Source organism: Vigna umbellata, chromosome 4 (genome assembly GCF_029865625.1).
Source record: "Vigna umbellata cultivar VRB3 chromosome 4, Vumbellata_1.0, whole genome shotgun sequence".
Classification (NCBI taxonomy): domain Eukaryota; kingdom Viridiplantae; phylum Streptophyta; class Magnoliopsida; order Fabales; family Fabaceae; genus Vigna; species Vigna umbellata.
The window spans coordinates 67,000,009-67,012,805 of NC_142168.1; the positions used below are offsets into that span (position 1 = coordinate 67,000,009).

At 33.7% G+C, this 12,797-nt stretch overlaps 2 pseudogenes; both read right to left on the reverse strand.

Moving 5' to 3' along the window:
- Positions 1–683: 683 nt before the first annotated feature.
- On the reverse strand, positions 684–7,441 carry LOC148201019 (allene oxide synthase CYP74A2 pseudogene; annotated as a pseudogene).
- Positions 7,442–7,482: 41 nt separating this feature from the next.
- LOC148201020 (farnesyl pyrophosphate synthase 1-like) lies at positions 7,483–12,266 on the reverse strand (annotated as a pseudogene).
- Between the last annotated feature and the right edge of the window lie 531 nt (positions 12,267–12,797).

The window sequence follows — 12,797 nt, forward strand, 5'->3', positions numbered from 1 at the left end:
TTTTCTGCTTGTAAAGCAGCTACAACCATTCCATGATATTTTTCTGTATTTCCCCTACGCTTAGCAAAAGAGACCTTGCCCCAATGCTTCGATTGTTTCTTCTTCTTCATCCTAATCATTGTCGCACTTTACACTAGACGCCTCCTTCTTTGATGTATCCTACAAGTCAGTGAACTTGCAGTCCCAGGTTCTCTACAGTGGGCACGAGTCAGAACTGGAAGCAAGAATTAGAAAGAGAATCATGTCTTTCATGAATCTCTCTGAAGTTGAGTACACCCTGGTTTTCATTGCAATGAGGTATCTACTTTAAAAATTGTTGCTGATTCTTTCCAATTTCAATCCAATAGACGCCTCCTCATAGTGTATGACCACAACAACAACGCATTGGATGTGATGATTGAGAGTTGGAAGAAGCAAGGGGTGAGTGTATTGTCATCGGAATTCTCCTGGCCCAATCTCGGAATGTAGAGGAGGAAGTTAAACAAGAATCAAACCATGATAATAGCCTAATAATTATTACAACAAAATTATCACAACTTCATATCACATGCCTTTTCATAACGGACCCCTATACTCATTCCCAAATTATATATGAATTTTTATTCGTTTTATTCTCCTCATCACCACTACTTTTTCACACAGGTCAAATTATTGAGCATCACAATCTTTTGTATGTAAGACTATTACAAAACAAACTTGTGGGCCACCAACTCCTCCGCTCTCTCAAAGATCTTAGGGTCTTTCATAGCGAACGATTGATATCCAAAGATCATCTCACCCTTCTTGATCACGTACGCCGCAGCATGGCTATCCACCACAAGATCTTCCATGGCCTTCCCGTATTGGAACGACACCACCGACTCTATCCTCATCACCTCGTACACCACAGATTTAGTCAAAGTCATCCTATCGAATGCATGGAGACTCACCCCATTTTCTTCCTTAACAACGCTCCTGATTTCCTCTGCAAGCTGCCTGTGCAAACTCTCCCCTCCCAACACAACCCACTTCATCAGAATCGGAAACTGGATGAACACAAGGTTGTGGAAAGCTTCGTCCCTCTTTATCCCCAACCTCCCCACTTCGTTCAGAATGGAAGAACCTGCACATCGTAATCTGAACTAGATAAAGAAAACTTGCAATGTAATGAAACGTTAACCGGTTCAAACTAAATGACGATCTATGCTGGCAAAACCCTCACAGAGTTTCTTATAGTTGGATTTCACAATCCACGCAAGAAAGGGGCTTGTTCGAATAAGGAAATCTTCTTACCTGTGCGTGATAAACAAATTTTTAATCTCCGAAAACGGAGTCAAAAACTTGTTAAGACCTCGGCAAGTGTACCGAATCATATCAAGTAATAATAAATGGTAAGACCAAGTATCGTTTCCCAAGAGACTCACAACACTAAACAGTTATGTGATTACTCAACTAATTAATACTCTAAAGAACGAATTTTGGGATTTTTGGATGAAAATACAATAAAATAAATATGAATGCAATTTGATCAATTTGAGGCTAAACACAAGAATGAATGATGAAGTTGATGATATTGTTGTTGGGTTTAGATTTCACCTAATTTACTCTCATGCATATATGAATTCATCTTCTTCATTAATGTTAATGTCACTTTCTAATTTACCTTAAACCCGATGTCTCGGTGAAGAAAGCCTACTCCTAATTACTAGTTCACAATGTCTTGTCTCCCTAGTAATTAATCATGTATTACATTCACACAAAAGCTTAAAGGCAACCGATCCTCCTATTTCTATGTCTAGGTAATATTGCTTTTAGGAGAATTTCCCCAGTTCTAGATTTTCCCGTATGTGTCCATATTGACAAAATCAATTATCATGCAATTGAATAAGTTAAACAAAGCATCCATAGAGTGTAAAGGAAAAACCCCTAACAATTAATGAAGTAAAGCATATATAATCAAGAATCAATTCCATACATGAGAGTTTAAGAGGTTACATCTTTCGAAAACAAATAAGGTTTAGTTCCCCATTATCATGGAGAAACTAGATGAACAATGGAATGAAAGAATGAAAGAGATAGAAAAACCCTAGAAACAGAAGAGGAGACTCCCGCATCCCCAAATTTACCCCCAAGGGGTGACAAGTGTGTTTTTATGCTCAAGCCATCAAAAGATACAAACCCTAAGACGTCCAGGTCTTTAAAGAGGGCCGAAAAATAACAGAAAACGGGGCCAGGCCCAAAATAGATCATAAAAATAGCATAAAATTGGCCCAAAACATGTGTCGTCCACGCTTAGCGCCAAAATGGCGCTCAGCGACAACTGCAGCACTCAAATGATGCTCAGCGCTTGCGCTCAGGCATGAAACAGAAGAAAATTGGCGCTCAGCGCAACTTTTCTACACTCTGGTTGACTTTTTGCATTCTGGTTTACTTTTCTGCATTTTTGTTGACTTTTCTGCATTCCAATCATTCGGTACTTTAACTCTTCTTTCAAATCATTCAATTAGCCTACAAATCAAGGGAATCTAGCACAAAACCATTAAATTCACCCTCAACTCTCTTATTCACAAAACTAAAGCAAAAGCATGAGTTCAAGCAAGCTTCTAAGTAAAAAAGGCGGTTTTTCAACCGTTATCAGCACACACCAGATCATCCCAAAGGTTCTCCTTACCCAGCTGGAATGATAACATATCCAACCTCACCTTCAATTTTTCCCACTGCCACCGCAACACACACGATCCAGTTCTAACAACCCAAGATACAAATAAAATAAAATTGGAAAACAGAACAATCACACTCATGCCCTAAACCAAAGACCACGGCGGTGGCATCAATCTTCCAATTGCCTTCGTTTTCGTCTAGAATGATCCAATTATTTTCCAGAATTTGTTGGACCGTGAACCCATCAGAGGTTGAGGGCTCAGAGGCAGCGGCCTCAAAGGACCAAAAGCGAATTTGGAGAAGCGCGTTAGAGAAGCTGAAACTTGGGATCAATTTGAAGCGAAGCAAGGAATGGGTTTCCGTGGAAGGGAGTGTAAATATTTGGCGACACCGTTGGAGGTGAATTGCCACTCGACGGCACAAAGCTCTTATTCGAAACCCACTCTCCAATTCGTCACACGCGACTGCGAATGAACGACTAGAAGAACCCTCCTCTATCCCTCTCCCTCCTCTCAAACCCTCCCGAAGGTTTCTTTGTCGCCGCCCAACAAGAAAGGGGAAGCTCGCAATTGGAATCCCTAGCCCCAACAATGGAGGCGCCAGAGACAATGGAGACACTGGTGGCGGAGGAACTATGGCGGCACGACGGTGGATGCAGTGAGCAACCCGCGAAAGAAACCAGATCGCGAAGTGGAGATTTCTTTGGGCGAGAGAAATGGAGGACGTGAGGACAATGCGTTTGGTGGTAGAGGTTCGTCCAGTGGTGATGAAGGTCGCAAGGGAAGAAGAGGAATGGGAGGCGCAGGGGAAGAAGAAGAACGATGAAGCGCGTTAAGGTTTCAGTATTTTGAACAAGTAAAAGGGTTATTGCCTTGGTTCAACGAATAAACGAGGCATGAAGAACACTACTAACTCGGTTCATTTGTTAACCGATGCAGTAGGGCTTGGAGGAAAAGTTGTCAGTCTAACTTACAGAGTTGGGTGGATTTGCACAGGCTTTTATGCTTCGGTTTCGTAAATAACCGAGGCAATATAATGAATAGATTTCGGTTTTTAGTGAACCGAGGCATATAAGTTCGCCTTAATTACAAAAATGTCACCGCATTTTAATATGCTTCGATTTTATAAAAATCGATACGTATTAGGAGCGTTAAAAGGTTGTTTTTTTTACTAGTGGTTATCATTTCAAAATTTTCATAAAATGATGGTAAGAACTCAATATAGTATTAGGGTAGTCATAGTGACAATGGTGAAAAATATCAAAATATCTAGAAGCTAACAAATCATTAACACGCCTACTAACTAGAGCTTTAAGAGAGAAAAAATTACATCTATTAGACGTTTGTTTGCGTTGCATTCATTGAGGGAAATGTATCATTTTATTATTTCAAAACACTCTTACTTCAACAACATTTAATAAATCAAGCTACCATAAGTTTTAAATGAGTAGATATTTATATTGATGTGGATGGGATAAATGATCAACCATTGGTTATTTTACATTTGTTGATGGCAATCTTGATACAAAGACAATCAAAACAAACAAAAGTGAAAAATGAAATGAAAAAGAAAAAAATATAGCCAAACAACACTTGATGCTCCACACCTTTGTCAGAGCGGCTGCAATGGAATGGTTAGCGTGGAATAACAAACTAAGAGGGTTTTTAATACGAACACGTGTCTTTTAATTTCTACTCAATTAAACTTACCAAGCAACTAATAAAGAAAAATAAAGAGGGTAAGGTTGAGAGAAATTTGCACAAATGATTTTATCCTGGTACCAATCCTACATCCAGTCGCTTATCTCAAAACAAGATAAACAGTTCACTACTCACAAAACAATTACAAATTACAATCACAAAGAAACACTTTGTAAAAGTTTAGAAACCACCTCTCTTGATACCACAAGAGATGAACCTGCACCTCCTTTGAGTCTTCACAAAGGATGAACACCTCCTATGAATACTTCACGAAGGACAAACTTCCTCTTCCAAACACCTCCTTAGATACACCAAGGATGAACCAACTATTTTCCTCTGTCACCGTAGCAGCACTTCACCAGCTCCACAGACATGAGTTTCACAAGCCGAATAAGAACACACAAGTCTCAATGATTTTTGAGTACTAGAGCACAAGGAAGAGTTCCTATTGATGGAAAATCAGAGCCTATTTATAGACTCACGCAAATACTCTTTCATTCTTCGTTTCTAGCCATTTAACGCTTTAATCGATTAATACAAGTGTTAATCGATTAAAATGAGTACAACGCTAGTTTTCAAAAGTAAGAAAACTCCAACGATCACCTTTAATCAATTATTTTAAGGATTAATCAATTAACTAATCGATTAAAATAGGTATTAATCGATTATTTCCATGTCAGTTGAGTTTTCAGCACCTGCAACGTTTTAATCGATTAAAACTGTGTGTTTTTTATTCTAAACAGCAAATACAAGTATGAAAGTACAAGAATCAAAACCTACTACAAATCTAAGTTCTAAACCTTAAACTATAATTATTACAAAAGATTTTTATAACAAAACAAGTCTTCAAAGGATCTTCATGAATCTTAATATATCTTGACTTGATATGGACATCATCAAAACTTCATCTTCATCATTTTGCTAACAACCTTTGTCCTCCATGTATCTCAACTATATAGCTAAATAAAAGATAACGTGTCATTCCAACACTTTATAAATGTTAAGCGAAAAAATATTATAAGAAAATATTAAAATAAATATTAACATTAAATTATAACTTCCTTAAATAAATATAATAGACTTTTTATCATTTTGTTTGAATATTAATTATCTTATGCATATTAGTAAAAGAGAAAAGAGACGAATAGATAGATAGTTATAGTTGTTTATTCTTCCTTCTTTATTTTCAATATATCAATAAAGAGGAAAGAGATCTGAAACAGTTACGACCACATTTCATTAGGGGTGTTTGCGGGTTGGGTTGGTTAGAATTTAAACATATATATTACCCAATTCATTGAAAAATTATTAGGTTTTTTTCTGCATTTGTTTTGTTAAACACAATTCCATCCGAGCACGTTGGACTGAGATGGTAAATTACACTAGTGCAAAGAAGACCTTTAACGTCACCTTTTAGACGTCTGACCCTCGAATATCCAATGTAAAAAATGACCGGTGACATTTTTGGTAAATAAAACAACTATTTAGACGTCGGTTATAGAAGGGCCTGACGTCTAAATACTCATATACGTCGGCTCCCCCGAATAGACACCAAAACTAAATGAAAAAGTTAAAAAAAAAATTTATCGTACATGATGACGTCTCCCATCTCCTCTTAGGCATTGCTTTAGAACATCTAGGTCACTTTTTTTTATCTTTTAGGTTCGTTGTGTGGTCGCATGTCCAATCTCATCTCAAGAAGCTATTCAAAGTATCGAGCTCACTCTTTTTCGTCTTTAAGGTGCCTTAGTGGAAGAATCTTGGTTTTTTAGGATTTTTCTCTCTATTAATCTGTGACTTCTTCAATTATTGTCTCTTCTGACCTCTCTTCTTTCACTAGTGCATTTGACTTGGTCACATATGTTTTTTTAAGCGACAAAAACAGTTTTTGTTAGTTTATTTATAGTTATGATGATTCTTCAACAATGGTTTCTTTATCCTCTAAATGTCAACAATGACCTATTTATCCACTAAATGTCAGCAATGCATTGCTCAATGATGATTTATAAGAAGAGATTCAGCCTTCAAGATTTGACCCTCAATGAGAGTCTTTTGAATTAGTATTTTGTCTTCTATGTTTTCTTCGCAAAATATTAAAAATTTGGTATTATTATAGTACAGAAACATATATTTCCACTAAGTTTTTATTAATTATATTAGTAACAACCTTATTCCATATCATTTCTATGTACCAACTTGAAGGAGAGGATTAAATATATTATATTATTATATCTTAGATAGATATCTTGTATTTATCTTTTATCTTTCTTTAATTTGTTATTATTCTTTATTTATATTTTGAACTTATTTCATATTTTTTTATTATAAATAAAATATTTTATATATATTTAACACAAATATATAATTTTCATTGTTTAATAGAGAAATCAACTCAATTGAATTGAATTAAATTAAATAATCAATTATCATTTTTAATATCTTATCTGTGCGTAACAATGCGACGAAACCGGTTTAATAAACACCCTTACATTTGACAATTGATGTGATTATTCCATATTAGCTATGCACGTATACCCTAGTAAAAAAATATAAGAAAAGAAAACCGAAAGAGTAATATTTTGAGAAGTAAAGTTTTATAACATTAATTATAGTGTATTAAATTAATGCATAATTAATATATTACATAAATAATTAAGTACATACATTAATGTAGTGCATAAATGACATTGTTTAATGGTTAAATACATACATTAATAATTTTCTTATTTTAGATCTATTTAAATTAAATAATAGATAAATATGTTTTTAATTCATTTATTTCTTTATTGATAAATATTATTTGTTAGTATTTATTTTATTTGGAAAATTTGAATTTATGATTTTTCTCATCTTTCTTTTCAATTTTACCACCAAACCACATTATAACTCTAAAAAAGTAATTTAATTTAATTAAAAAATATTATTTATTTTTAAATTTGAAAAACAAAATGTCTTATTTTTATAGAGACAATTCTAATTTTACTTTAAAATTCAGAAACTAAAAACATGTTTAATTCTCAAATAATCAATTAATAATTAAGAAAACAAATAAAAGCATGAAAAAAACAACTGATGTTGATCCTTTTCACAAAGCTACCCATGTCTTCTGCATCTATATAAAGCGGATATTCATAGAGTTTTCTCAACCAAGTGACCAAATTTCACCAACCACAGAAGAAATATTTCTAGATATATCTGAATATTTAGAGTTTGAGCAAATGGCGAACAGTATAGGTAAAGACGAAGAAGATGAAAACGCAGACTTGCACCTTTCAAAGATTGATGATATCTGAAAATCACATTAAGGAAGTACCAAAGGTATTATATAGTCTTTTGATTAATTAGATTCATAGCTTTTGCTAGTTTTTACGTATATTCATTTAAAGTAAAAAACATTTCGTGTACAGAAAACTGCAATTTTTTGTGATACATATATTTAATTTACGGGTTGGTTTTTTCAGAAACAATGCATGTAAATGATGATTTGTTTTGATAAAAGATGTGAAACCTAAGATTATACTGAATATTGGGTTTAAATGTAGGAACGAACAACAATTAGAAGACTCACAGGGATCAAAGAAACAGGAATGACAGTTTCTATATGCATAAGGAAACTTTCATCAGACATTTGTTTAAAGAATGAGCTTCTTCATCTTCAGGATGAAATGCCACTTCAAAGAAGACATGGGAGTCATAATGAAAAGTTTAGGAGAAAGAAATAAAACATTTATTGATGATGTATTCTATCTTTTTCAATATTTCATAGTAATTATGATGTAAGAAGAAGAAAATGTCTAAGTATTAGTACTACATTTCTCAGTAATTATGAATGTAATACAAAATTGTTGTTGTTGGGGTTTGTATCCCATTATTTTCACTCTCTTTGATGACAGTGTGTGTTTGTGAAAGGCAGGATTGTAGCGACCTCGTTTTCATACAATTTTCCATTTTTGATGATTTCAAAATTGTGTATATCAAACAGAATTTTTGTTAAATATTATATGTTGAATTTTACGATAATTAAATCTTTAGATGGTACTAAATCGATAATTAACACGGCCAATCTTTAAATTCTGAAATTGGTGAAATTTAAATGAGTTTATGTTTTGGATTAAATAAAAATAAGAAATTTAGTATCATGTAAAAATCAAGATCATAAATTTATTGTTTTAAAATTTTATAATTTAAATATTATTAATTAATTTATTTTTAAAATTTTGGCTTAATTTAATTTTCTAACTTTAGGTAGATTTAATTCTTCAAATGAACCACGTTAAATAGTAATGTCACTACAAAAATGTACAATTTTACCGGGGGTTATTTTTTTAGTTTCCGACGGTTTTAACCCCCGGAAAGTACGTTACCCGCGGTTAGCAAAACCCATGGGAAAAGCAGCGTCGCTAAATAATTACCAGCGGTTTTTTGAAAAACCGCCGGAATTAACGAGGGTTTTCGAAAACCGCCGGTATTAGCGGGGGTTTTCGAAAACCGCTGGTATTAGCGGGGTTTTTCGAAAACCGCCGGTATTAGCGGGGGTTTTCCGAAAACCGCCGGTAATTGTGAGGGTTTCCCAAAACCGCCGGTAATTACTGAGTTTACATAGTTGGGTTTCCAAAACCTCCAGAAATATAAATAATATTTTTTATTATTCAAATTATTTGATTATCATAAATAAACTAAAATTAAATAATATGAAACCAAAATAAAATGTAAACATTAAATATATACCAAAATATTATTATATAAATTATAAATATTAGAAATACAATTAATGTTTCCTAAAAATTAAAATAAACATGTTATGAATAATAATCATCAGTTTTGTACTTCTTCATCGTCTTCATCATTTGATACTTCTTCATCATCTTCATTATTTGATACTTCTTCATCATTTGATACTTCTTCATCGTCTTCATCATTTTACTTTTTTATCGTCTTTATTTAAACACTTCTTTTTCAAATACCTATAATATAAAACAATAATTATTGATAATATATTAAAAGAATTATTAAATTATTGATAATTGAAAAATATTAAAATATGATATATTAGAAACTACATAACCAACTTAGAAAACATGTCATAACACTTTCAATATTAATTCAAATTAAGATACATTCATTAATAATTCATTAATAATAATAGGAAGTGAAGTGTCAACATTTTCCAAGGTGAAATGAAAAAAGAGTAAAAACCGAGTTCTTGAATCCTGGATAAATTAAAAAATATTTGAAACAAAGTTAAATAGCCATAAATTTTCAGTAACAAAACATTATCATACACTTAATTTAAGGCCAAAATTGAAAATCATAAATACATATGCTTTTACAACAAGTCTGCATTATGGAGAGACAGAAATATTAGAACAATATTAGTGGTAAAAGAAGGTAATAGGACTTGACAAAAGACTTTATTGAGAAAAGAATAACAAAAGACTAACTCACATTTAATAAAAATAAATAAATTTTTGAAGCTATTCTTGGAATAATTTTATCCATATTTCAATTTTAGTATTAAACTAATACGTGCATAATTAAAATTTTAATACTGCACATAAGTAATGATATCAGTCACTTCTTAACATTTTAATACGTGCATAATTAAATGTGAATCACACTTTTAAAGACTGAACGAACAATTTAATCAAACAAAAACTAAAAGAAGTCTGTTATGGCATATTGTAGTTTGATGATTTAGAATTGTGAGAAATAATATTTTGTTTATGGCTCATAAAACTAACCGAAGATCAAAGAAAGATTGTAGCTATCATATTGTTCTTAATTACAACAAAACAGTGATTATCATTCTCTGTTGTTCTATCATACATTAAAACAGGTTGCCATAGTAAAGAAGATTCAAGGTTTTTATTTACTATCCAAGAATGAGGAATTTTCAAAATCAAACAGATTATAATTTTGCAGACTATGAGACTGGCTGATATAATTAATAAGTAAAGCATTTGTAAAACAATACAGTAAGAAGTAAAAGCTTCTCATAGCTCTTGCTCTCATACTCCTCAAATTATTAATGAGGTAGATGTAGATGAAGTTCAAGCCTTAAGATTAAGCTCGTTATACAGGGCCTTTACTTTAGCAACATTTTCTGGATCTGCACTCCCATAGTTGTCCTGCAAACCGCAAAAATTAGTGATTTAGTGGAGTGTTATCACAGGATAAATGCGGGATATATTAAGATGATCACTTACGTATAGAACTTTCTTTTGTTGCTCATTGCTAAGCTTCAAAGCTTTCGCAACTAACCAAGAGCATTTAAAATCTTTAATATCTGTACCTATCTGTACCTATCTGGTCCCATTAATTATCCAGGATTCTCACCTTTCCAATAGTATCAGGATCCCCAAAGCAATCCAAATAATCATCCTAAAATTAGAGGGGAAGGGGAAGGGAAAAGATACGTCAAAATACGGTTTTTTATGAAATATTTTAAGCTGATAGTGAAAGTATACACTAGACAGACATCATTCTAGAGTCTAAATGGTCTTAAGAGAAGCGATCAAAACTATACTAGCAAAGTATTACCGGTACTTGAAAGTAGGTTCCCATCTCAACAAGAATGTTCTTCACATCAACATGGTTTTCCAGATTCTCACCCGCCATGAGCAATGCACATGTAACCTGTGTAAGAAGGAACTAGGAAAAGGCAGCAGTTATCTCTCTTCTAGTGTCAGCTTCCAGTCAGGTTTTACGGAATACACTTGATTGCACTCTATAGAAAGGACGTGATTTACTCTCTAGCAGAAGAATTTATACTTTTTTTTCTTATAGTTGTTTTAGTCACATTTACATATGATACATGATTTCATGTTTGTCAAAAAAGTGGTTAAGCAATGATAATTTCTCTCCAATTGTTCTCCTTGTTTTCCCGTACTCACAGAGTTAATGTGTATTTGGACAGGTCTTTTCTTCCTTGCAGTGTGGTAATTAGATCTATCATCTGTCCTGAAGCAGTCTGGAACTCAACCTAAAGGAAAAAAGCAAGATGGTCACATTTTAGTATATTGATTAGAATAGTCCCATATAATTAAACTTTGACATTTGTACTACCTCATTAAACAAATCAAGAAGATCTACTTAATATGGCTTTCCCCTGAAATGGTTCTTAAGAATGCGTGGAATATGGTTTCTTAGTAAAACTCCATCATTTGCTGCAATTATCCCAATCTACACGATGCAATAACTAGAGATTAATAAATTATCAGTGATAATTACCTAATCAAAACAAGATGCCATCATCACAGTAAACTCTGAAACCATTAGAAGTTGTTTAATCATTTAAACAAGAAAAGCAAAAGCTTTCAACTGTCATATTGTAAAGTGGAAATTACAGGCTTCACCACATTGTTAAGTCTCACTATTTTGTTGAAAGAATTGAAGGTCTTTCATTTGTATTTCAACAGCTTCTTTTGATAGAGGCTTGAGTTCTGAAATAAAATCATCATCAACACCAGCTGCTACTTTCTCTGACTTGTCTTTCACAAGGCGCTTGATCACATCATGATGAACTATTGGAAATTCATATGAACGTAAATGATTTACAACAAACAAAATGAGAAACATTAACAAATAATTTCTTAATGATTTGCATTAAACATCATCATCTTAAATCAAGTAAAATACCTTCATGTAGGTCTCCACATCGGTTGCCAGCCTGTCCAGATCGAGGTCGATGGAGGGAGATGGTCGGTCCTCGAGCCACGTCACCTGCGAGACCAGGTAGGGTTTCGTGCGCACCACACTGTTCACTCAGAACCTTTCCTTGCCCTTACAGATGAGGAAAAAGCGGTCATCCATGAGGCTCTCATGCTTTATGACTTCGCCGACGCAGTCAACGGCGGTAGTTCCGGAGACGGCATCCGTGTAGATGACGCCGAAGCGGAGGTTTGTTTGGAGGAGTGTGTGCATCATGATGTAGTAGGGGAACTCGAAGATCTGCAAGGGGGGATGGCGCCGGGGAAGAGCACCAGAGGGAGAGGGAAGAGAGGAAGCTCGACGACGTCATCGGAGTTGGGGGAGTTTGTGTGGTGCTTCTCGGAGAAGGAAGAGGAGCAGCGGAGAATGAAATTAAGCTTCAGACAGCGGTGGCGGAGAGGTGCAGCGAAATGAAAATTGTGATTTGGAGAAAATGAAGGCATAAGGGAAAAGAAGATAGTGGTTTGGGAAAAAAAAAGCAGAAAGAATGAAGGCGCAAAAACATTATTTTAAAAATTAAAAATTATAAATGTTACGGGCGGTTTCTTTTAAACCGTCGGAAATTTTCCGAGGTTTTGAAAACCGCCGGAAAAAAACCTCTCCTAAAATTAAAAATTTTTGTAGTGTGTTTGATAGGAAGTATCATAAGATTTTCTTTTAGTATGTACTTTAAATAAAACTCAACAACTTCTTTTAAAATATATATTTCAGAAACATTCTGTAAAACAGTGACAATAGAATTTTACC